Raw genomic sequence first — 27,758 nt, forward strand, 5'->3', positions numbered from 1 at the left:
ATTGAACCAAGTACATTCAATAATAAGAAATGGCTTATGAAAAATAAAAAGAAAATAAGCAAGGAAAAAATCAACAGTGTTGTTGAAATTTTCAAATCTGCTAATTTCTATGGTTATTAAAAGCCAAACATAATGGCAACTATTGTTTTGGAAAATAAAATATTAAATATGGAAAAATCATAAATTTAGAAAAAAAATTTAATAATTAATTTATGAAGACATTTTACCATTAAAATTTTTTTTAAAACAATTTTTATTTCAAAATTTGATTTAAACCCAATAAAATTAATAATCCACTCATAAAAATGAGAAATTCAATTTTTAAGAATTCAAAAACTTTTACTAAATCTTTAATAACTTTTAGAAATAATTTCTAAAAATTTAGAAATTAATTAAAAGTCAAAATATTTTGACCAAATCTTGATTTATTACATAAATGGAGAAAATTATACGAGATAGAATAAAAAAGGTTCACTTGAAATAATAGTAACATGTATGGTTCAAAGCTAATGATGTCATTTTTGAGTGATTACTTTGTTATGTTTGCGAGGAACACAAGTACACCCGCCATTCACACTCAGTGGCGTGTAACTAGTAGTTCAAACGTAGTAGCATGATGGCTAAAGAAAATATTTCAAATGCCAATACAATAAAGTAAATTAGTTTCCCTCTGACTTAGTTATTATTAATATTTCACACAGTTCGAAGGATAACTCACATATAAAAATCTGTACACTTTTCGACCCGAAACATCAGAAGATGTTTTCTTATACAACACGCTTCTATTAAAATAATAGCAAAGTGCAGCTGTGCCGATATTGATAGATATGTATAATAGGCATCTAACCACTAGTGCACGCAAATATTTTTATGCCAAATTAATTAATTATTTAGGTTGCGTTTATGACAAGTAACTAAAAATACAAGCAACTAAAAAAAAGTTTAGACCAGAACCGGGCTCCTGAAACGGGCTTGATTCCAGGAAATTCCTGCAAGACGCTTACAAGAATGGTCTGAACGCCGAGCCGAACGTCAACATTGTTACCGCAAGCAGAAGCTGCTGCTACTGTGAGACTGGTGGTGCTCTTCGTTAATAACATCCTCCACGCACTGGAAATCGGAGACATGACAAGGAATTGTTATGGTGCCCTTCTGCTCAAACCCATATTCCTCTTCGGCTTCCTTGAGGAGTTTCTGGAAGAGAGGATGGTTTACATGCACTGCCGGTATTACAAATCGTTGCCGTTGTTCTCCTTCGCTGCCCACGTAAACGGCAACGCAGCCCCTGGGAACGTCCTTGTGAGAATCGTGCGCCTTCTCCTTTGAGGTGCCATGACCGTCGTGGTGATGACGAGGAGAAAAGTGCAGCGAATGGGGAATTTTCAAATGAGGCAGATGAATAATGTGGTGGTGCTGATCCTTGCGTTGATCCGATTGCCGCATGTTGTCTCCCATGTGCAGTACTGCACCGCCTCAATGGCTTGTAATACTCAGCATCAATGGATTTGGCATATCCCACAAATTAAAACGAACGCAAAACGAGCTTCACGTGACATGCAGAAACCGAGGGCAAAGCTGGGACGAAGGCGGCTAAGAAACCGAGGGCAAAGCTGGGACGAAGGCGGCGAAGAATTGCTTTCACATACAATATATATTGCTTCCGTGTTCAAATTTCTGGAGGGGTCTCCAAATTTGTAATATAAGAAATTTACATGAAAACAAATCCCATGCCCAACTCCGGCTTATAAAATTTTGTTGTTTAGGATCTTTTTGCAATAGTCTTATCCGTTTTCATCTTCATCGCATCGGTAGTCTGAAACAAAGAAACTGGCCAGCCCAATTCAGATGTCGTAGAATAAAATCGGATAATAAAGACAAAAATTGGTAGATAGGTGGCGACCTGACGGTCGTCTAAACTTGCCAACCCCTCTTTCCCAACACATAAAGTATTCAATAATACATATCTCCTTTTTCCAAGTCATGATGTTTTCATTTTATATACTAATATTGGTCACATCTGGTACATTTCATATATATCTTGTGGTCACATAGAAACCAGGCAGGTAAGCGTTTGGCTTTAAAATAATTATTGATTTGGGTATTGAAAATTCGAGAAATTATTTAATTAATTGGCTATATACATTTTTTTATTTTTTGGATTTACATTTATTAAAAGATTTAATTGTATGTTGAAGTTGATTATGAGGTATTTTGTATTGCTTCGCTTTATTTAGTACACTATGATAAGGAATATACTAAATATTTAAATGTTAATTTGACAAGTTACTTCATTTTTTGGATATACATTTATTAAAGGATTTAATTATATGTTGGAAATGGTTATGTAGTATTTTGTATTGCTTCATGTTATGTAGTATACGATGATATGGAATATATTAAATATTTAAATGTTCACTTGATAAGTTATTTTATTTTTTGGATATATATTTATTAAAGGATTTAATTGTATGTTGAAATCGATTAAGAAGTATTTTATATTATTTCATATTAAGTAATTATGATGATAGATATATTTATTTTAAAATATGAGTTTTAGAATTTTAATTTGGAATTTATTTTAAAATATGAATTCTACCATTTTAATTTGGAATTTATTTTAAAATGTGAATTTTAGAATTCTAATTTGGAATTTATTTTAAAATATGAATTTTAGAATTCTAATTTGGAATTTATTTTATAATATGAGTTTTAGAATTCTGATTTATCAATAATTATTTAGTGGATGATAGAGATTTAGTCTCAACAAAATATTCTAAGATATTCTTACTATTTTTCAATTAAAAGTTGAAATTTATCCCCAAAATTGTTACTTTTATTAATTAAATTGATTAATGACAAAAAAATGTCATATGAACAAGTATTATAACCATGAGATTGATTTATGTAAAAACCTCTTTACATATTAAAAATTTCCATGGTAAAGTAGAAGTGAATCTCTCTCTCTTTCTCTCTCTCTCTCTATATATATATATATAAATAAATAATTTAATTATTTTATTATGTTTTTTCAAATTTTAACAACATGAGATGTAGAATGAAAGAAGTGTTTTGATGTTTATCATGGATTATTATATGGTTGCTTTGGTTTAGATAAAATGGAGAAATACTTAAGAGTTACCTACAACTATCAAATGCAACAATCAAAGTTCAGGTAAATTAGCAAATAATATAACTTATCATGCAAAAAAAACTCAATATCATTTTCTAAGAGAAAATATTCAATCAAAAGAAATTGATTTCATGTATGATAACACCTGAGAATCTACTAATGTATTCACTAAGATTTTTAGAGAGACAAAGGTTTGTAATAAGTAGAGATATGGTACATATCATATGAAATATAATTATTAACGGATTCTTTACATTGTTATTCATAAAGTTCTAGGTTCTTAGAAAGTAGGTAGATGTGTTACAAACACTGTAGTTAGCTTTGTTTGATAAGTGGTAGTAAGAATGCTCACTTGGATTATTTCATTAGAAAGAATATATGTGTGTGTTTTCTTTTTACATATAGTTTTATTTGTTGTGTACGTTTAATTTTTTTATTTATTTAAATAAGCACTCTACAATTTGGTATGTGGAAGATATTGTAATGGATCATTAGATGAGATATTGTTGTAAGGGGTTATATCAAATAATAATAATAGTTAAAAAAAACATAATATCCTTAAGGGTCTCGTTCTATCTTGGCTATTTCTCAATCTTAGCATGCCATTTAAAATTTCCCTTGCTAAAGTCATGTGAGTGGAAAAAAAATGTTTTTGATGCTAGCTCATAATTATGTATTATACACCACAAAAAATTTGAATCTCTTAATTTATGAGAGCATAGGGAGAAACAAAGTACCTTGTGATAGAACCCATACTTTGGGCTTGTCGTTTATACATTTGTTTACTACCACTACAAGAGTTTTGGTATACTTTTGGCTTGTTGTTTATACATTTGTTTACTACCACTACAAGATTTTTGGTGCGTAGATTTGTCAGCACATTTTACTACTATATTGGATTTTCTCAGCTCATTAAATTGAAAATTTAACCCACTGTCACATATTGTGATTTATTTTTAATAAAGTTGTGTATTTGTCTTTAGCTTCACTACATGAGTTCTGGTGTGTAGATTTGTCTAGATTTTTTGCTGCTATATTGGATTCTCTTGGCTCGTTAAATTGAAAATTTAAACCCACTCTCACAAATTGTGCTTTGTTTTTAATAAAGTTGTGTGTTTGTCTTTAGCTTCATGAATTTTCATTTATGTGGCTTCCCTCATATGGTTATAGTGAGTCAAACTAACTGCTAATTTATGAAATAATTCATTTGGGGCATTATTTGGTAGTTTCAATTTAAACAAATGTGGTAATCTATATTGTATAAGTTTGACTTGCATGTTGGTGTTAGCTCAGTCCACATGCATGGTGTATCAATCATCTAACATATGTTGGTGGAATTATCCAAGTATTGGTGCTTGGGAAAGTGCTCTTACAAACACACTATCACCATGAGATTGAATCATCTCTTTTGAGATGGGCCAATTCAGTCTTCTATGGTTGGTTGAATGAAGCACCTCAATTTTAATGCTGGTTTTATATAGTTCGAATGGAGGATAGGGGTGGATATTGGGATACTAAAGGAAAAGCTTGAAGCAGATAAGGAACACAAAGTAAAGGCTATTTGTTGTGTTCACAATGAGACTACAACTGGGGTCACAAACAATTTGGCAAATATAAGGAAGGTTGTTGGTGGGTATGACCAATGGTATTGATTTGATTGCATTGCTTCAAAGTATTTATTTGGAATTTTACAATGCTAGTTACTAAATCCATTGCCTACAAAGAAGAAAAGTTAGTTGAGGGTTAAAAAACTGGCTACAATCAGGTCCTCTTTATCTTTCTTGCATATTTTGGAATATTTCGTAAATTTAAAAGACAAGAGAATCTAGTTATAATCAGACCATCCTTATCTCGATGATAGATTCCACAAGCAACATGGTCAAGAGTGAAGTCAACTATTTGACTTCGTTCATGTCCACTAATTTTCTAGAATTTACAATCAATTACACTCATACCAATAATAATACCCAAAATGACTTTATTTTTATTAATAATAACTTCACTTGCTTCTAATGAAAATTTGGAATGGGTGGTTGCAGATGATTGCATGCGTCTTACTTTTTTTCTAGTGGGTGGTGTCCCTTCTATTTGTGTCATTGACTTCCATATGGATGAATGGGTGGAGTGGATGTAACACTAATAGGTTCTCAAAAGGATTTGACATTGCCGACGAGTGTTGGTATTGTGTGTGCAAGCCTAAAGGACTTAGAACCAATAAAGACTGCAAAGTTGCTAATGGTATTTTTTTACTAGAAAAACTATTTGAAATTCTATAAGTTGGGGACATATTAGCCCTACAAATCATCAATTCAACTCCTATATAGACTGTGAGTGTGACATCCCCTGTGGTTTAACTTTCCATTGTAAACATTGTAAATAATTCCTTGTAATTATGTAGCTATAAATTAAAATGGGTTAATGTATTTTGAAACAAATTCCAGAGTTAAGGAGGGTAATTTCTTGGAATTTATTTTACATTTCTATGATAGGTAAGCAATCTAGAAGGTATGCATTTTAATGGGTTGGATTATGCTATTAATGGGGAGTTGGAAAAGAGGACAAGTGTCATGCCTCCTCGATGAGAGACACAAGAAAGATATCAAATAAAATTAGATGGGGATGGCAACATTGTTGAGTAGTTAAGCCTAGAGCACATAAGTGAAGAGTAAGTAGTTATTTTACAATTAAAAAGAAAAAAGAGAGAGGTCATGGGGAAGATGTGGCACTACCACATAGGCCAAGAAAGTTTTTCACGTGTAGGTAGAAGGATGATGTTGGGGAAGGAGTGTGGATAGACAGGGTGGTTGTGTTGTCCATGGATTGGACTCCATAAACCAGAAGGTGAAGTAGATAGTTCGTGGGTTCCAATAGAAGGAAGTGGAGGAGAAGAGGCTCCTAGTGAAAGTCATTCATTTATGAAGGGAAAGATTTAGTAAGGGGGAACCAAGAAGGAAATAGGGGAAAATAAATTTGACAGAGAGAGAGAGAATTCAGAGGAGAAAATAAACCAGCTCAAGAATCTAAACGGGGTTTGCCAGTGGAGTATAGAGAGCAATGGCTTTCCAAGGACTAATGAAACAACCAAGAGTGGTTTTCCTTGGGACTTCAAAACCCACTAGAAAGTTTGTGGATTGATGAAGCTATTGGCTAGGAGACAGAGGCACTTAGGTACTTGGGCGTTGAGTAAACAATAGGTATGGCCCTTGGACAAGAGAACTAGTGCTTTCATTCTCTGAAAAACTGCAAAAAAAAATTGATCTCTACACTTCCATGGTAGTTTATCTAGCTGAGAAACCTTCCCATATTGAGCTCTCCTCCTGTATTTTTCTTAAGGTCTAAGGAAAACACTAAGTGTTGTTTTCTCTAGGAAACGATTGAGAAATTGTGGACTAAAGAACCTACTGACTTATCAGTAGTTTTTTGAGCTGAAGAACCTTCCCATAGTTACATACAACCTCCCCCCGTGTCACTAAGAGTGGATTTTCTTCTGGACTAAAGAAACCACTAAGAAGCTTGTGGAATGAATAACCTACTGACTTAACAATAGTTTGTCGAGTTGTTGAACCTTCCCATGTTATGATAAAACTATCCTCCTGGAATAGAGATGTGATTTCTATGTGTTTACAAAAGACTCCTGCATTCAAACTAGCCGAGTAAAGGCCTAGTTATATGATAGTGGGGAAAGACTATTGACAATGATTGAGCTAAGTTGTAACTGCCTCCTCCCACATTTACTCACTTTCGTCAGCTTGCCTAGGTAAACATGAGCTAAGGGTCACTATGATAAGAGTCAACCTCGTGTATGACCTTAAGTAAATGGAGTCGACAACTTGAAACCTTACTGACTTCCCTCGAGTCCTACAAGACCTTCAAGAACAACCCAACCCCTCCAGGTGTCCAGCCCCTCGAGATGACCCTCCTTTAAACTAAGTTAGAGCCCTAGTTTCTCCCTTGATAATCCCTCCAAGTAAATGAGAGCCTCCAGTCTCTCTCATGAGCCTCTTTGAGAGCGAATATAACCTTTTTCTACTAGTTCTATGCCAATGACTGCGAGATTTAAGGCTATTCTCCAGGGCTAGGACCCAGTTTCTTTCCAGAACTCCATGAAACTTTTGAGAACACATAGAAGACATAGAAACAATGCTTGTAAACCAAAGCTGAAACCCTACTTGACCTGACCTTCCCCAACCAGGACTGACATTTCGTCAAACACTTGTTAAACCTGCAACCTATAGGTCATGAATGCAAGTATGAACATAAGCAACTGAAAACATATCTGAGGTTTAACAAGAAGGGTCACTACCTTCTCACATTAGCTGTCATAACATCAATTAGGTCTTTCATTCATTATTCATTCAATTACAAGTAAAAACATGAAAATATCGATGACTAATAACTATCAAATAACCATGCATATAATGAGAATATAACTGACCAGATAAATAACAATGAGAGAACAACCATTAAAGCCACATAATAAAAAGTACATTTACTCATCAAAAGCAAGGGAAACTTATCTCTTACTAAACATAGGCAAAAGCCAACCAGGTTCGGGACTTCAATGTACCATCCGATGACATATTGGGTGAACCAAATCTTTCTTTCATCCAATCACCCTCATACCATATTCCAAGCATGAATGTGGAATCTCATGGGATAAACTAAACCATAAACAACCAAGGGAAGACAAAGATTAAACCACCTCCACCCTCACCATAACATGACCTCACCTAAACCGATGCCGAGATCACAAAACCAAACCAAGCTTGGATGCCTCAAAATTCCTACTCCAATACCTTGAGCAATTTTCTCGTCTCCACCCTCAAGCTTTACTGTGTATCCTTCCATTACCGTTCAAGGGATTCCTATGCCTTTGGGATTTTTCTTGAGACTACCTCCCCTAGATCCAAAATCTTGCGACAATCCAAAGCTCAAACAAAGAAAAGCCCCATCACATGATGACTATCTGGAAATGAAAAGGCTAGTTTAAAATCCATTGTCAACCCCGACAAAACCCATGTCAGTGACAGCAAGAGAACCAAATACTAATGTGCACATACCATGCATGTCAAAACTAGCTAGGAAATCATACATGCCACCTATTACCTGCAAATATTCTTGTTGAAGCTACTTGATCTATATTTTCCTTGATTTCTCATTTCTTTCCTTTGCTTTCCTTATCCTTCCTTGACTTTCCTTGTCCTTATTTTTCTTTCCTTTTCCTTCCTTTGCTTTGTTTCTTTCCTTCTCCTCTCTGAAAACAAATTCCAAAATTGAATTGACAAAAGGCTACCAAATGATGCTTTGATGTCTTTTTATTATCCATGCCTCTAATTTCATCAAATTTCCATTATTTTCCTTCATTTCCCTCCTCACATGAAACCTGTGACCTTTAACCTCCCTTTTCTTCTAATTTCCTTTATTTTCATAAATAAAATCTAGAACAAATGTTTTTTTTTTCCTTTTCAAATCCTTTGCCATTTCCTTTACCAATTTCCCCTTAGGCATAAACATATAAAGTGATTCCCACTAAGATATGTTTTCCAACATTCCACATGGAATAAGTATCCCTTGACCATGGTATTATTTTTTCTTTATTAACTTTTATTACAAGAACTTTTAATCCAGTGTTGTTACATAAGTGTGCCCCTGTGCATTTGATTAACTGATTACGTAGTGGGCAAGGTGGGTTACTTGGGGAGGGCTTGTTTCAATTGGAAGCATTGCTTTTACCTCTTTGAGAACTCCTACTCAAGCTTTGGAATCTGTCTCGTGTGTGATAGTTGCAAGAAAGACTTGGTTGTAGCTTGTCTATGGTTGGGTGGAGAGTTAGAGTCCAAACCTTAGTTGCCTAACTTATTTCATGAGATAAGTGTTTACTTAAACCCCTATACTTTTGATTGTCATGAATGTGACAAATTTGTTGGTTAATTGCCCATGTTATTTATGAGGAATGTTGAATCCCATATGAATGAATGATGTTAAAGGTTGTGCAATTGTTGAGGAATGGTTATTACTATAAGAGATGATATATTTTTGTTTGCATAGGAATCCTTGAATTGATTAATGTGTGTCTTTTACTTTGCTACCAGATTGCCCATAAAACCAAAATGGGTATGATTCTTTGTATAAATATGTGCTGATGGTTCCCTGAATTCTTTTTAAGGGATGGGACAATGCTTCTAAATCATCTTGAACATGAATAATGGTTTAAAATGCATGAGAATGGATAGATAAACCTTGTATGTTGATTTAATCGATTTTATATATTGAAATGAATTAGTTATCATGCATTGTGTAGTCAAGGTATGTCGATTGGTTTTAGAGTCATTCAACTGGTCTTGATAGTAAAGGTATGTTGACTAGTTTAGGTCATTTGACTAGACTTGATAGTCGAGTTAAGTTGACTAATTCTATTCATTTGACTAATATTGTTATTCTAGGTAAGTTGACTTGTCTTGATCGTCAAGGTAATTCAATTCGTTTGATTCATTTGATAGGTCTTGTTAATTGAGGTATGCCACATGGTTTTAGTCATTTGACTGATCTTGATAGTCAACGTAAGTTGACTAGTTTGGGTCGTCCAACTAGTAGGTCAAGGTATGTCAATTGTTTGGGTCATTCAACTACTATTGCTAGTTGGCGAAATTCAACTCTTTTGGGTCATTCAACTAGTCTTATTAGCTAAGGTAATTCAATTGGTTTGGGTCATTCAACTGGTTAGTCGAGGTATGATTGATGGTTTGGGTTATTCTCCCAGTCTTGTAGATAAGAAGCATCGACCATGATGAGTTGGAAAGGTTATTTATTGAGATAAGTGGACTAGGATGAGTTTGTAGGGTCAACATACAAGTGAAGTCGACCAGGATGAGTCGGTAGGGTTGATCGTCAAGTGAATTTGACTAGTATGAGTTGGTAGGGTCAGTCATTAAGTGAATTCTACCAGGACGACTGGATAGGGTCAGTTGTTGAAATAAGTCGACTAGGATGATTCAATAGTGTTAGACGTTATGCTCAAGAAGGTACCACACCTTTTTGGTTTGCCATCAAAACTAGCTATGTGACCCCATGACCAAGAGAGGACTACCTTCGACATGGAATCATCCATGATATAATGGTGACCATGTGGGTGCCATGTGATGTACCACGAGGGTGCCATGAGGGAACCGCTTATGACGAGGCAAGGGTTGTTAAGTGGCCTAATATTAAATGGTCATGTCTCTTGATCCGTATATCGAATTAAGACCAATATTCTATCGTTGGAAAGGTCTCGACTAGGAAAAGGCAATGGAATTGTTTATTCTAGGTTTTGATAAGTTTGAAGAATATCAAAATTTTGTTACCTCATTTCCATGACTAAAATTTGGAGGTTGGGTCACCATAAGAACTGCCTCCTTATACATCCTTAGTGAGGGCTAAGGATAGTAGGGGGTATGTTACAAAGTTGTATTAGAGAAAAGGTTGAACACTAGACTTTTGGCGAATAAATAAGGCCTTAGAGTAGATGATAGGTGTTAGAACCTATTTGTTTTGTGGATTGATTGTAGGTACCATTCGGCATGCTTACACTGTAATGTATGCATGTATCATAGTATGAATTCTTGATCTGATTCTATTATATTACTGCACTAATAATTCGACTTGATTTCATTAATATTAATGTGCTAACATGACATGTAATATATTATTATTTATATTTTTCTATTATTTATATTTATTTGATTAGTTTATTAGTTATCTGTTTTCATTTTTAAGATGTAAGAAGAAACTAAAGGCCAAAAGGAAATGAGGGCAAGAAGGGTACAATATAGCACTCAGAATTCAAAACATGTATATGAATCAGATATATTAGTTGAGTAGAGAGGAGAGGCATGCTTTCCTTATTAGATGGATATGTTGAGAAGCTTGAGAGATGAAATAATGAGCTGTAAGGTTGATAATATGAGGCTTTTGGAGGCATAAGAAAGGCTTTCCAAGGCATATGAAATATAAGTAGAAGTGCATGTTGTCATATTATAGAGACTTTCGGACTTGCAATGACAAAAACAACATGAGTTGGGAGCTAGTCAGAGTGACAAACAAGATCCCAAGAAACAAGAAGAAATAACAAATGGAGTAGATGAGAGCAGATCTAGAAGGAGGTGCATGTTGTCAAGAGAAGACACTATGAAAGCAAGTACTCGGTTGAATACTCTAGAAAAGAAGGCAGGTACCCATGAGAAACAAGTTAGAGACACTCATAGAAGGCCACCACATCATTGCCATCATTATCACCATGAGATGAGGAGGGAAAGAGAATATGTAAAAGAGGAATTTAAGAAAGTTAAGCCTCCTAAATTTGACGGTGAGGTAACGCAAGCCGAAGATGTTGAAGCATGGCTACTAGGGATGAAAAATTTCTTCATAGTTCATAACTACTATGAGAATATGAAAGCAAGGGTGACTACCTTCAGCTTGAAAGAAAACGTTGATATATAAAGGGAGGAATTAAAGAATGTACGAGGCACAAGAGAAGAGGAGTTGTTATGAAAAGAACTTGAAGAATACTTCAAGGAAAAATACCTATATGAAAGGTATTTTGACAACAAGGCCAAGAATTTCCTTGAGCTCAAAATGGCTCAGATGTTTGATGAAGAGTTTGTTGATAAATTCATGGAGCTTCTTCAGTATGTACCTTACCTCAAGGAGGAAAAACAAAAAGTTCAAATACTTACGAGTGGGCTGACACAATATTTCATAGACAATTGAATTTGATGAGCCACCGAACGTAGAGGACGTAGGAAAAAAGCTAATGCACTGCTACGAGGAATCTAGGAATAGGCCAGAGCTTAAGGATGATTCTAAAGTCAAAGGGAAGCATGAAATTTAGAGCAAGAAAGCAAGGAAATTTGGAGATGCAGCCCGGGGAAAAGGAAAAAAGTATCACCACCATTAAAGGCAAGATTTAATAGAATTTCAACACAAAAATGAAGGCCGAACTACTGAGGCTGAAGGAGAGGAGGCTAGAGGCTACGGAAGATGACCTTACAGGTGTTGGACCTGTGTGGTGAAACACTTACGAAATGATTTCCCACAATGTAAGAACAATGTCTGAAAGTTGTACAACATCGAGGAAGCCGAGACAATTAGGCACGTGGCCGAGAATGCCCCTAGAACCTATTTGATCATGGAAACGAGATAAGCTGGTCACAAAGAATTATTTGTCGTGATGCCTGTTTAGATGTGGGCGGCATATCCATTTTGGCTATTTGAAGAAATTTAATTAAATTGTAAATGAATTGTCAAAAGGTTGAATTTAATCACTATGATCATTTTCGGTAATGAAATCAGTAGAGGGCTCCAATTAAGCCTTCACTCATGAAACATTGAAAAATATTAGATCTTACGGGGATTGATTTCTCGTGATTATGGAATTTTATGTATTTTGTGTTTCACAGTTGATTTCATGCTTGGTTCATTATTTAACCGTTGATTTGTGCATGGCCATGCTATCTTGTTTATGGTTTTGTATTATTGTCATGAATTCTTGTGAATTTTTCACTTTCTTCTTTTTTTCGTTCTATGTTTTTGGTCCTTAGAAGCTTTGTTAAGTGCGGAAGTAAGATAATGGAACTTTGGGGAAGAGATAGGTGGATACCAATGAGGAAAGAAGACTTGCATGAAGCCCATTGTATGAGTAAATGGTGGTTGAAGGCAGAAAGGAGGATTTTGACAGCTTAGTAGGTTGTTTGAGTCCATAAGAACAGATGAAAAAATGATAAAACAACCATGGAAATGGCATAAAAAGGGACTGGGTAACAAATTCCCTAGCTAAATTTAGAACAACTGACATCAACACCATGCATTCCTTGCAATATTATTTGGTCTCGGTAACAAATATTGCAGCGGGGATTGGATAGAGACGGGAGATGATGGGTCTTTTCTGGCAGACAACGTATGTTTAACAATTACAATGGTAATGAAGGGAGAGGAGGGAAAGTTATTGAGATCAAAAGCAGCAAATTTCCGTGAAGTTTTAGTAGCCAATACTAGATGCCAAGAGACTCACATAGATGAGTTTGTTCAATCCTTGGAACAAATTGCAGAAGAGTACAGGAAGAAAACATGACGGTAGGACATGCGTAAATGTATTGTTGTTATGCTGATTTCTTTCTTGTAAGTCAACGTTACATAGAAGTTTTAAATGGTCAGTTCCAGAAAATTGCCGGCTTCCCGTTCTTACTGCATATTATGTTATTTCCAATTTATACTACTGCAATATCATTTGATATTTAAGATCTCCTCATGACCTACCCTTTTATAATATTTCTTGTTTGCCAATTTTCTTACTGCATATTATGTTATTTACAATTTATACTACTGCAATATCATTTCATATTTAAGATTTCTTCATGACCTACCTTTTACAACATTTCTTTGTTTTCCAATTTTCTTTCCGATGAGGCTAAAGATTTTTCATAGGAAGTTTTGCTTTTTATAATGATAATTTAGACGGTTATGTGTTGTTGTTTAAATTAATAAGTAAATTTAGTATTTTGAATTACTATTAAAATATTTAATTTTTGCAAGCTATTTTGAATTTTCACAAATTTCTATTAATGATTTTTATAACATTTTATTGTTTCCATTTTCTTCAATAACATAAATATACTAGCACAACTACATTTACTAATATGATTGATAAACATGGATAAGCATATATCAAACATATATACAACCACATTTTCCAATGTGATTGATATAAGCGCATAAGCTTATATCAATCACATTAATAATTATTATCGGTATTTAGGATTATTAATAACTATATAAATATTATCAACCAGATTTAGTATTATTAATAACTATATAAATATTAACAACCAAATTTTATATATATTATTACATAAATATTATATTAATATTATAATAATAATATAACGTCCTAATATATATTAAATAATAATAATAATATCTCATTATAATATTATAATATTATATTAATATAATAATTATAATAATAATAATAATAATGTGATCAATATTATTATAATATATATTATTATAATAACAACAAAGACCAATTATTTATTATTTATGATAATTAATAACTATATAAATAATAGCAACTATATTCTTATCTATTTATATATTTATCATTATTATATTTATATTATTATAATAAAATAAACTCTTATTATTATTATTATTATTATTAGGCTTTAGTATTTTTAATATTTATCTTAGGGTTTGTATAAAAAATTTTCTAATGTGATTTTTTCGAAAATATTTCTAAAAACTCTATTATAGATCACAGAAGCTTAAATTCAATCAACTATATAAATATTAACAACCAGATTATTTATATATATTATTATATTAATATTATAATAATAATATAAACTCCTAATTTATAATAATTAATAATAAGAATAGCTCATAATAATATTAGATTATCATTATGTTATTAAAATAATATAATAATATAAAATTATAAAAAAAACAACAATTATATTGTATTATTATTATAATAATAATATCTGATTATAATATTATAATAATATTATATTATTATTATTATTATTATATTATAGTAATATACACATATAGTTATTATTATAATAATAATATAAACAATGTTATTATAATAGATTATTATAATAATAACAATAAAAACTAATTATTTATGATCATTAATAACTATACAATAGCAACTATATTCTTATATATTTGTATATTTATGATTATTATATGAATATTATTATAATAATATAAATTCATATTATTATTATTATTATTATTATTATTATTATTCTTAGGCTTTAGTATTTTTAATATTTATCTATGGGTTTGTATACATTGGGTTTATAATATTATAATATTAGTCCCTTTTGTTTATTATTACTTAAGGGTATAATACTTAAATCCCAAGGGATAATGAACTAGTAGGAATAATACTAAACAAAAAGGACTAATATTATAAACCCAAGGAGCTAATAAACCCAACTCTTTAATATTATAAGCCTAAGGAATTAGTGAACCCAACGGATAAATATTAAAAACCTAAGGGATCAAAAAGCACAAGGAATTGATATTACAAACACAAGAGAAACATAAAGATGACCATGATTGATATTATAAACCCAATTTAATAATAAACCCAAAGGATTAATACTAAAACCCCAAGGGATTATGAACCAAAAGAAATAATGTTAAACCCAAGGGACTAACATTATAAACCCAACATTGGTAAACCCTACTATAGATATTACAAAGACTAAAATAAACATGGTTTATTTTCATGGTGAGAGAATCCTTGTCACAATGTGACATTTAACCATGGTTGGTAGTGATTGTCTATGATTGAGAATGGTTGACTATGATCGATATTATAAACCTAAGGGAATAATAAACCCAATGCATTGATATTATAAACCCCAAGGAATAATAAAACTAAGTGATTAATACGAAAACCCCAAGGGATTATGAACCCAAGGGAATAATATTAAACCCATGGGACTAATATTATAAACCCAAAATTGTTAAACCCAAATATAAACACTACAAACACCAAAATAAACATGATTTATTTTCATGGTGAGTCAATCTTTGTCAAAATGCAACATTCAACCAAGGGACTAATATTATAAAACCAACATTGGTAAACCCAAATATAAATACTACAAATACTAAAATAAACATGGTTTATTTTGACGGTGAGACAATTCTTGTCACAATGCGACATTCAACCATGGTTGACGATGTTTGGCTATGATTGACAATGGTTTACCATGATTTATATTATCAACCAAATGGAATAATAAACTGAAGGGATTGATATTATAAACCCAAATGAATAATAAACCCAAGGGATTATGAACCCAAGGGAATAATATTAAACCCATGGGACTAATATTATAAACTTCACATCGAGTAAAGGAAAATATCAATACTACAAACACTAAAATAAACATAGTTTATTTTGATGGTGAGACAATCCTTGTCACAATGAGACATTCAAATATGGTTCACCATTTTTAAGAAGAGTTTCGGCATAAATTGCATGTAGAAAACCTTTGTTGATGAGGTTCGAACCAACCAGTGTGGTTCATCGTCAAGACAAGTTGAAGAGTCAGATCATGGCTGCATATTAAATAGAGAGAGTAGATCATCCAAACGGTTAGGTGTGACCATTAACTGCTATATAAAAACAACTATATTATATAATAATATAATAATGTTAATTATGGGTTAATAAGTCAAAGGGTAATAACTCTTAGTAATATAATATCATAATCATAGTAACTAATTTTCTTCTTAATAAATAATTCAATAATTTATATATTATAATATATTATATATATATATATATTTTTTTTTCCCCTGGAAAAATCCGTAAAGTTTTCATTAATATGAAAAGATTACATATGTAGATGCTATTACGCATATGCCATGATCGCTGTGGATCTGTACATTTTCACAAAAAATTACATTGTTCATTTGTCTGATATAAACACTTGTGCATTCCTGCTTTGTCTGTAAAAAGATTTGTTGCCTTTCAGCAACCTTCAGTTGTTCAAAAAAAAGACTATGCAAAAACTGTGATCTGTAAAGCTGCTGCCAATTTGATATGTTATGTATGGGGTAGACCCGCTGTTGGATAACCCGGGTCTATATAGGGCCGATGGTAGAATTTTCGTTCCTGCTGATCCAAAATTTCAGTGATCTCCCAAGTGCCACGATCCATCAGCGCGGCCTCCTTGGACAATTTGTCAGCTTCCATATTATGTTCCCTGTAAATGTGAGCAACAGAGATATGAGTAAAAGCCTCTTTGAGCTGTCGAACTTCATCCATAATAACTCTGAGTGTGTGCATGTGACATGTAGAAATCTCATTGAACCAATTTGTAATGATCTGGGAGTCCCCATATATGTTGATGCTAGTGCAATGATGACTAAGAGCAAAATGCAGGAGGTGACGCAATGAGATAAGTTCAGCATAATTGTTTGTTCCTGCCCCCAAGCCAGCTTTGATATGGTAGGAGTGATTTGAGTTTAGGTGCAGAATGAAGCCACCCCCACAGCTTTGAGCATTTGCAGCTCCATCGAAATATGCCCATGGGGTGCCTGGATCGATGTTTGGTGGAGGGTTTGGTCGACGGGCTTTTGAGGGGGGCGGGTCAGGTAACTCATTGTATGCTGTGATAATGCCTGCTTCAATGAGAGGCCATCGAGGGACCTTTTCATCAAAAATCAGGCTGTTCCTAACTTTCCAAACAATCCAGTTTACAATAATAGGGAGGTTTGCCGCCTTCGATCCTTTGTGCCTTTTGTCCCAATCAATCCAAGCACTGATTGGATCGGGACCACCCCAATCCCCGTTGAAAGGAATGAAAGGCTTTATATTGTTCCATATTTGCTGTACAGAATTGCAATGCAGAAATAGGTGCGCAGAGGATTCAGAGTCCGCTTTACAGAGAGCACATCTCGTCGGACCATGCAATGCTCGTCGCATAAGGTAGTCTCCCGTGGGTACCCTGTTTCGCAGGACGCACCAGGTAAAAAGCTTTGACCGGGGCGAGGCTGAGAGTTTCCATATCTTCTGCCACCAACTGTCAAGAACCTCGGGTTTTTTCTGGATGATAAGATGTGTGTATCCCTCCTTTGGAGTGTACAATCCGCTATCAGCTTGATACCATATCAGTTCATCCGGACCCTCAGTAATTCTGATATGGGATTCCATCAGGGCAGCACAATAATCTTGCCAGGTCGTGTGCCATCTCTCTGGAAGGTTAAGATGGAAAGCAGTCTTCCAAGCCTGGTGAAAAATGTCTGAGTGGTCCTGATCCGCAATCTGAGCAATTACTTTGATGTCATGTGCAGAAAGGAAGTCGACCAGGTCCTGCGGCAGCATGTGTCTCCCCCCACTACCATTCCAAGGGTCTAGACCAACTCGTGCTCTGTCCCCGCTTTTTATTCTCCAAACAATGTTGTTCCTGATGAGAGGCAGAGCATGAAGCACGACCTTCCAGATGGATGATATCCCTACTTTGTTCCAAGTTGGCAGTCTGAGCCAGTCCAAAACATTTCGGGGCCAAATGTATTTGTGGTAAACAATGGAGGTCCATAGACTGTGTGTTGTCATCAGGGCCCAGCCCATCTTGGCTGCCAGAGCACAGGCGAAAGTGGGAAGGTCCTTTAAGCCCCAACCACCCCATTTCTTGGGGAGGGCAATCGAATTCCATCTAACCCAAGCGAAAGTGCGCTTTTCTTTGTTGCCAGCCCAAAGATATCTGTTACAAAGTCGCTGAAGCTTGGATAAAATGTTTCGGGGGATCCAAGCGAGCGCCATCCAAAAAACCGGTGTAGCTTCCAGCACGGATTTGATCAAGGTTAATCTACCGGCTCTGGATAGATATCTAAAGCTCCAGCAAGAGATCCTTTTCTCCACTTTTGCTACCAGCCACACCCAGTCCGCGATCTTTTGAGAGGTAGGTTTAAGCCAGTATCCCAGGTATTTTAGCCCCCTGTCCAGAGGATGGGTGGAAAAAGGGAAAGCTTGGCTTGCAGCATATGATTCATTTACTGAAGTGCCAACCAGAGTGATAGAAGATTTTGTCCGGTTTACCTCCATCCCTGTTGCTTGAGCGAAGAGCTTTAGAATTCTGTTGAAGGTGGAGGTATCCTGTATGCTGCCATCTAGCATGATAAGCACATCATCGACGAACAGAAGATGAGTAAGAAAACACTCATCTGAGATTTTTAGGCCCCTGATGGATCCATCCCTTTTTGCTGAGATAATTAATCGACTCAGGGCTTCCATCACCAGGAGGAAAAGTAGGGGTGACAGAGGACAGCCCTGGCGAAGACCTCTTTCGGAGTGGAAGAAGTGGGAAGCAGCACCGTTGATAAGGATGCTAAAAGTAGGGGATGTGATGCAAGCCATAATCCAGTTGATGAAGTGGAGGGGAAATCCCAAATGAATGAGGATCATTTTGATAAAGAGCCAGCTTACACGATCAAAAGCCTTTGAGAGGTCAATCTTGAGGAGAATGCATTTGAGTCGCTTGGTCCAGATGGAGTGGATTGCTTCCTGGGCAGATCCAATGGCTTCATGGATCTGTCTGTCTTCCAGGAAAGCAAACTGTTGGGGGGCAATATGCTTGGACAGAATAGGCCGGATCCGGTTGGCGATGATTTTCGAGATGATTTTATAGAGGACATTGCACAAAGAAATGGGCCGGAAGTCATCGAAGGATGAAGGGGAGTCCGATTTGGGGATGAGGGCAATGAAGGTGGAGTTTATAGCATGATAGATTTGTCCCGATATTCTACTCTCCTCAACCACCCTCAGGATATCTCCGCCAAGTATTTCAAAAAAGGCTGAGTAAAACTCAATAGTCCATCCGTCTGGTCCAGGGCTCTTTTCCTTCTGAAACCACTTGATGGTGCTCTCCAGTTCTTCCATAGTGACCGGGTCAGTGAGCGGATCTATGTCCTCCTCGTTCACAAATCTGGGAAAATGCGAAGCCACCCTGATGATTTCAGCCAGATTTGTGCCAGCAGGACTTTTATAAATACCTCTGAAATGAGATGTACCTAGATGAGAGAGCTTGTTGAAAGTGTCCGCCACTCCTCCATCAGGCAGGGGAATATTCCATATGGTGTTTGCCAATCTCCTCCCTTTTGCAAAATTGTGAAAAAATCTTGAATTCTCATCCCCTGCTTTGAGCCAGACAGCCCTGCTCCGAAGTCTAAGAGATTCCTCCCTGAGCTTTAGAATGTTCTGCTTTTGGTTCTCTAATTCAATCAGGCGTGTCTTGTCCTCCATAGATCCAAATGCCAGATTTCTGTCATCCTGGAGGGCTTTGAGCTCTTCTTCCACTCTGGTGAGATGTTCATCCTCCCTAATCTTCTTTGCTTTAGCCCATTCTATCACCATGTGCTTGAGTTCTGTCAAATTTTTGACAAACCCCCTTGCCATCGATGATTCCCGGTCAATAGGATGGGATTTCCAGAAATCTGATACAAGATTTGAGAAGCTTTGATCCTTGAGCCAGTGATGATTGAATTTGAATGGAGCTTTCGGCTTAGGGAGGGGGCCCATGATCTCCATTAAGATTGGGGAGTGATCTGAAATGCCTCTGGACCCTACCCATTGTTTGTACCGGTGGAGGTTGTGGATCAAAGGTCCTTTTAGCAGAAATCGATCAAGTCTGCGAGTGAGTGCCGCTCGACCTACCCTTCTATTTCTCCATGTGGGTAGGGGCTTTTGCATAGGGATGTCAATGTAGTCATATTGCTCCAAAAGGCTTCTCATGAAGTCAGTAATGGAATCTATCTGCGCCATAGAGCCCCATGATTCTCGGAAACCCAATGAAAAATTTAAGTCACCTCCCAAGATGATGCGATCCAGGGACATCATTCTGCTGCTGAGGAGCTGTCTCCAAAATATTTCCCTCTGATGGCATGGCCCATATGTATTGACAATGCGCAGATTAATCCCTAGTTCAGCTGAGAAGATATCAATCCCCATAAACCCAGGACCACCCCAGGAAGAATCCAGTCTGATGGTTTTTGGGTTGAAGCCAATTGCCAAACCCCCTAATCTACCATTGGCATCCAAGGCAATGTAGTTCCATCGAGACGAGATGTGGCTGAGAGTGAGGGAGATGGACTCAGCAGGTCCTAGGGTTTCTTGAAGTAGGATAATATCAGGGTTTTCGACCTCAAAAAGTCGCTTGATGGCTAGTTTTTTGGGGGGACTAGCCAGACCCCTGCAATTGAAAGAGAGACACTTCATGAGGGTCCCTGCTTTGGGGGTTTTGATGCTCTAAGGACCCCGTCAATGGTGGACTGTCGCCCTGATGCGACTTCAACACCGGCGCGTTTGATAGCTTTGTTAAGATCAGATTTCATACCCCTTGTGGAGATTGTTCCCATCCCCGGGGAAACAATACCCAGCCCGATCAGAGGATTAGAATGATCCGCATGAGAAGTCCGAGGGCGAAGGGAATATGAATGGGGAGGAGGTTTCCTGGGTGATGATTCGGATGGGGACGATGGAGATCGAGTCAAAGTGGGGGGGGCAGTGGAGGATACTAAGGGAGGTGGTGGGATAATGCAATGCACCATGGAACATGTCACTGAATTTAAAAATTCAATTGATTGCTCATTAGAGATAGGGGAAGAGATATGATAAGTACCTGATGCCTGTGCGGCTGCTGCTGCTGCCCACACCCGAGTCATGGGAGGAGAGGGCACGTCCTTCATGATCTGCTCAGTGTTTCCCATGTCGCCCTTTTCATCAGCTTGCTTCTGGACCGCTTGTGGAGTGAGTGGAGAGTTCCCTCTGGATGAAATGGGCGAGATCTTTGGAGAGTTGACAGGACTATTGACCAGTGGCCATTCCCTGTAGAGGTGACCCACTTGATGGCACCGATTGCAGCGGAAGGGGACTCCTTCATAGTCCAGAATCTGTGAACGCCTGTGCTTTCCCGATTTCAGGGTGATTTTCTCTTCCAGACCTTCTCTAGTGTCCAGGTGCACCAGAATTCGAGCCACCGTTTGCTTCCCCGAGTCGATATAGGATCGGTCATGGTCCAAATATGTACCTAAAGCATTACCGATTCTGATAAATGCTTCGTCTCTCCAGAATTGCATAGGTAATCCTGGCAATCGGACCCATAGTGGCCCCGCTGCAATTTGTTCTCTCTCGGGATCGAAGAGCGGATTCCATCGCTTCAATAGGACTGGTGTTGTTTCTATGTGCCAAAATTTTTCGAGTACGGTGTCCGTTTGTTCCTCATGAGCGAAGCGAAGGGAGAACCACCCTCGTGGGAGAACCCGGACTGCTGGCATCTGTGTGAACATGCCTCCCCATATTTCCTTAACCCATCGCTTCAACCTTTCCGTCGTGTATGTGCGCCCCCGCACATGTCCAACCAGCACTGTACGTGCTATAACCATGGTTTCTTCAAAATCCGCAGGGTTGCCGAACTCTACAGTGATGTCTTTCGTGGTTGCTCTTACACACTTTGATTTCCGTTTCTTCGAGCGAGGTGCCGATGGATGTTCAACCAACGGATTTGAAACCCTAGTCTGAATTGTGGGTTTCGGGGGATTAACATTCACCGTGGGGGTGCCGAAGAAACCAGAAGATTTTACCCCTGTATCCGGGCTAGGGTTTGGCGCGTTAACCGTTTGATTCGCTTGAACCTCTGGAGTGCCAGGCAGCGGGGAGGAGATAGGGTCGAAAATCAGAGCATCGGGCGAGAGCGAAGTGAGAAGGAGGGCAGTACCTGGGGAGAGAGGCGGTGCCTCCAAACCGATAGTTGAGGTTGCGGGTTCCGGCAGAGAGACCACCGGAAAAACATCCTGTGCGCGTGACCCCTCAGAAAGCGGTGGAGCGAAACCCGGCGTAGCTAGGCTAGGGTTTTGGAATACTAGCTGTCCCTCGAACGGATCCTCGGTGAAATCCACGAGGTCCGTTACCTGTTGACCTTCCATGACGGTTAGTGTCTTCTTCCCTGTTGCAAGCCGCAGTCGATCTGTCAGCTATTCGCTTGTCCAGCTCCCGATCCGATACCTAAACTGTGGTCCTGTGCTGCGGTCTGCGGCTTAACCCAGTCCTTTGCGAAACGCCGTCAGAGCCTCCATCCCGATCCCCCTCAGGATTACTACTCAAATGTTTATCATCTATCTAAAGAAGTTGTATTAATGTAGGAAGGGACTCAAATATTACAAGAGTTTAGAGGAAGAACTTAGATTGCATTTTCATTATATTGATTAGGAAGTGATAGAATATCACAAATGTGATTGTTGGAATTTTTTGTAATTGTTGCCATATAATATATTATATATTTGAATCTTATTCTATTTCATTTTATTTATAAATTTTATTTGGTTATTAAATGAAAGCCTCAATTCAACAAATGGTTCACCATGTTTGGCTATGATTTATATTATAAACCTAAGGGAACAAAATAACCCAAATTTTGATATTTTAAACCCAAATGAATAATAAACCGAAGGGAGTAGTACTAAAACCCAAAGGAATTATGAGCCCAAGGTAACAATATTAAGCCCAAAGGACTAATATTATAAACCCAATATTCGTAAACCCAAATATAAATATTACAAACACTAAAATAAACTGTTTTATTTTCATGGTGAGACAATCTTTGTCAAAATGTGACATTCAAGCATGAGACTAACATTATAAAGCCAACATTGGTAAACACAAATATAAATACTACAAACACTAAAATAAACATGGTTTATTTTGATGGTGAGACAATTCTTGTCACAATGCGACATTCAACCATGGTTGACCATGTTTGGTTATGATTGACAAAGGTTTACAATGATTGATATTATAAACCAAACAGAATAATAAACCCAAGTGATTGATATTATAAACCCAAATGAATAATAAACCCAAGGGATTAATACTAAAACCCAATGATTATGAACCCAAGGGAATAATATTAAACCCAAGGACTAATATTATAAACCCAACATTCATTAAAATAAATATAAATATTACAATGTCTAAAATAAACATGATTTATTTTCATGGTGAGACAATCCTTGTCACAATGTGAAATTCAACCACAGTTGACCATGTTTGATATTATAAACCTTGTTGGAATAATAAACCCAAGGGATTGATATTAAAACCCAAATGAACAATAAACCGAAAGGATTAATACTAAAACATCAAGGAATTATGAACCCAATGGAATAATATTAAACCCAAGGGCCTAATATTATAGACCCAAAAATCATAAACCCAAATGTAAATATTACAAAAACCAAATAAACATGATTTATTTTCATGGTGAGACAATATTTGTCAAAATGGGACATTCAACCATGGGACTAATATGGTAAACCCAAATATAAATATTACAAACACTAAAATAAACATGGTTTATTTTCATGGTGAGACAATCTTTGTCAAAATGTGACATTCAACCATGGGACTAATATTATAAACCCAAATTTGGTAAACCCAAATATAAATACTACAAACACTAAAATAAACATGATTTATTTTGATGGTGAGACAATCCTTGTCACAATGCGAGATTCAACCATGGTTGGCCATGATTGATGTTATAAACCTAAGGGAATAATAAACCCAAGGGATTGATATTATAAACCCAAAGGAATAATAAAACTAAGGATTAATATTAAAACCCAAAGGATTATGAACCGAAGGGAATAATATTAAACCCATGGGACTAATATTATAAACCCAATATTAACAAACCCAAATATAAATACTACAAACATTAAAATAAACATGGCTTATTTTGATGGTGATACAATCGTTGTCACAATGCAACATTCAAACATGATTGACCATGGTTGGCTATGATTGACAATGTTTGACCATGATTGATATTATAAACCTAAGGGAATAGAAAACCCAACTTATTTACATTATAAACCCAAGGGATTAATACTAAAGCCCCAAGGGATTATGAACCCAAGGGAATAATATTAAGCCCAAGGGACTAATATTATAAACCCAACATTTGTAAACCCAAATATAAATATTACAAAGACTAAAATAAACATGATTTAATAATGGTGAGACAATCCTTTTGACAATGTGACATTCAACCATGGTTGACCATGATTGATATTATAAACATCAGGTAATAATAAACCCAAGGGATTGATATTATAAATCCAAATGAATAATAAACCCAAGGGATTAATACGAAAACCCCAAGGGATTATGAACCCAAGGGAATAATATTAAACCCAAGGGACTAATAATAAAACCCAACATTCGTAAACCCAAATATAAATATTACAAACACTAAAATAAACATCATTTATTTTCATGGTGAGACAATCCTTGTGACAATGTGACATTCAAGCATGGTTGACCATGGTTGGTTATGATCGACAATGGTTTACCATGATCGATATTATAAACCTAATGGAATAATAAACCCAAAGGATTAATATGAGAAACCCAAAAGAATAACACAACGAAGGGATTAGTACTAAAACATCAAGGGATTATGAACCCAAGGGGATAATAATAAACCCAAGGGAGTAATATTATAAACCCTAACAAAAATATTATAAACATTGAAATAAACATGATGGACCATCATCGATTTTCATATTCAGACAATCCTCATCACAATTCCATGTTGGACCATGGTTGACATCATAACAAACCATGTTTGACTCAGGAATAATAAACCCAAGCGATTGATATTATAAACCCAAGGGATTAATACTAAACCCCAAGGGATTATGAACCAAACGAAATACTATTAAACAAAAGGGACTAATAATATAAAACCAATGGAATAATAAACCAAAGGGATTGATATAATAAACCCAAAAGAATAATAAAACCCAAGCGATTAATATGAGAAACCCAAAGGAATAATAAAACAAAGGGATTAATACTAAGATCCCAAGGGATTATGAAACCAAGGGAATAATATTAAATCCAAGGGACTAATATTATAAACCCTAAGAAAAATATTATAAACATTAAAATAAACATGATCAACCATCATTGATTTTCATATTATAAACCTAAGGGAAAAGTAAACCCAACTTATTTACACTAATACTAAAATCCCAAGGGATTATGAACCCAAGGGAATAATATTAAGCCCAAGGGACTAATATTATAAACCCAATATTGATAAACCCAAATACAAATACTACAAACACTAAAATAAACATGGTTTATTTTGATGGTGAGACAATCCTTGTCAGAATGAAACATTCGAACATGGTTGACCATGGTTGGCTATGATTGACAATGGTTGACCATGATTGATATTATAAACTTAAGGAAATAGTAAACCCAACTTATTTACATTATAAACCCAAATGAATAATAAACCCAAGGGATTAATACTAAAACCCCAAGGTATTATGAAACCAAGGAATAATATTAAGGCCAGGGGATTAATACTAAAACTCCAAGGGATTATGAACCTAAGAGAATAATATTAAGCCCAAGGGACTAATATTATAAACCCAACATTTGTAAACCCAAATATAAATATTACAAAGACTAAAATAAACATGATTTATTCATTGTGAGACAATCCTTGTGACAATATGACATTCAACCATGGTTGAACATGAATGATATTATAAACATGAGGTAATAATAAGAGAAAGGGATTGATATTATAAACCCAAATGAATAATAAACCCAAGGGATTAATACTAAAATGCCAAGGGATTATGGACCCGAGGGAATAATATTAAACCCAAGGGACTAATATTGTAAACCCTAAGACAAATATTATAAACATTGAAATAAACATGATGGACCATCATTGATTTTCATATTGAGACAATCCTTATCACAATTTCATGTTGGACAATGGTCGACATCATAATAAACCATGTTGACTGAGGAATAATGAACCGAAACGATTGATATTATAAACCCAAGGAATTAATACTAAAACCCCAAGGGATAATGAACTAAAGGGAATATTAATAAACAAAAGGGACTAATAATATAAACCTAAGGGAATAATAAACCGAAGGGATTGATATAATAAACCCAAGGGATTGTTATTTATTTTCATGGTGAGACAATCCTTGTCACATTGTGACATTCAAACATGGTTGGCTATGACTGACAATGGTTTACCATGATCGATATTATAAACCTAAGGGAATAATTAACCCTAGGGATTAATATGAGAAACCCAAAGGAATAATAAAATGAAGGGATTAATACTAAGACCCCAAGGGATTATGAACCCAAGGGAATAATATTAAATCCAAGGAACTAACATTATAAACCCAACATATATAAACCCTAAGACCAATATTTTAAGCATTAAAATAAACATGATCGACCATCATTGATTTACATATTGAGACAATTCCTATCACAATTCCATGTTGGACCATGGTTTACATTATAATAACCATGTTTGACTTGGGAATAATAAACCCAAGGGATTGATATTATAAACCCAAGGGATTAATACTAAAACCCCAAGGGATTATGAACCTAAGGCAATATTATTAAACAAAAGGGACTAATAATATAAACCCAATGGAATAATGAACCCAAGGGATTGATATAATAAACCTAAGGGATTAACAGCAAAACCTCAAGGGATCATGAACCCAAGGAATTATTAATATTAAAATGTTGAAGAACGAAGAAACACAATAATTTGATATTATAAACCTTTGGAATTAATAAACCCAAGGGAAAGATATTAGAAACCAAAGGGATCAAAAATGGCAAGGGATTAATAGGAATAATTTTTTAACCCAACGTATTGATCAACCCACGTGACTATGAATATTATAACCTAATGGATCAATAAACCCTAGGGATTGTTAATATTATGAGAGTAGCACATTAATAAATTGAAGGAATAAACATTGTAAATGTAAGGATTAATATTAAACCGTAGGACTATTATTTAAACCTTAATATTGGCGATTAATAAAACAAAGGGAATAAATGATAAATCGAAGGAATTATTAATATTAAAAACTTAAAGAACAAATAAACCTAATCATTTAATATTAAATAAGCCCAAAAAATAGTAATTGAACCTAAGCCCTAAATCCCATGGCATCAATATATAAACAAAAATAATGCTATAACACAAAAGAA

At 35.5% G+C, this 27,758-nt stretch overlaps 2 pseudogenes; one reads left to right on the forward strand and one right to left on the reverse strand.

Annotated features, from left to right (window-relative positions):
- Positions 1–719: 719 nt before the first annotated feature.
- On the reverse strand, positions 720–1,949 carry LOC149220868 (auxin-responsive protein SAUR32 pseudogene; annotated as a pseudogene).
- Positions 1,950–4,432: 2,483 nt separating this feature from the next.
- Positions 4,433–5,461, forward strand: LOC149220869 (serine--glyoxylate aminotransferase pseudogene; annotated as a pseudogene).
- The last annotated feature ends 22,297 nt before the right edge of the window (positions 5,462–27,758 follow it).

Source organism: Pinus tabuliformis, chromosome Q (genome assembly GCF_031772625.1).
Source record: "Pinus tabuliformis cultivar Carrire ecotype Pingquan chromosome Q, CPIR1, whole genome shotgun sequence".
NCBI lineage: Eukaryota > Viridiplantae > Streptophyta > Pinopsida > Pinales > Pinaceae > Pinus > Pinus tabuliformis.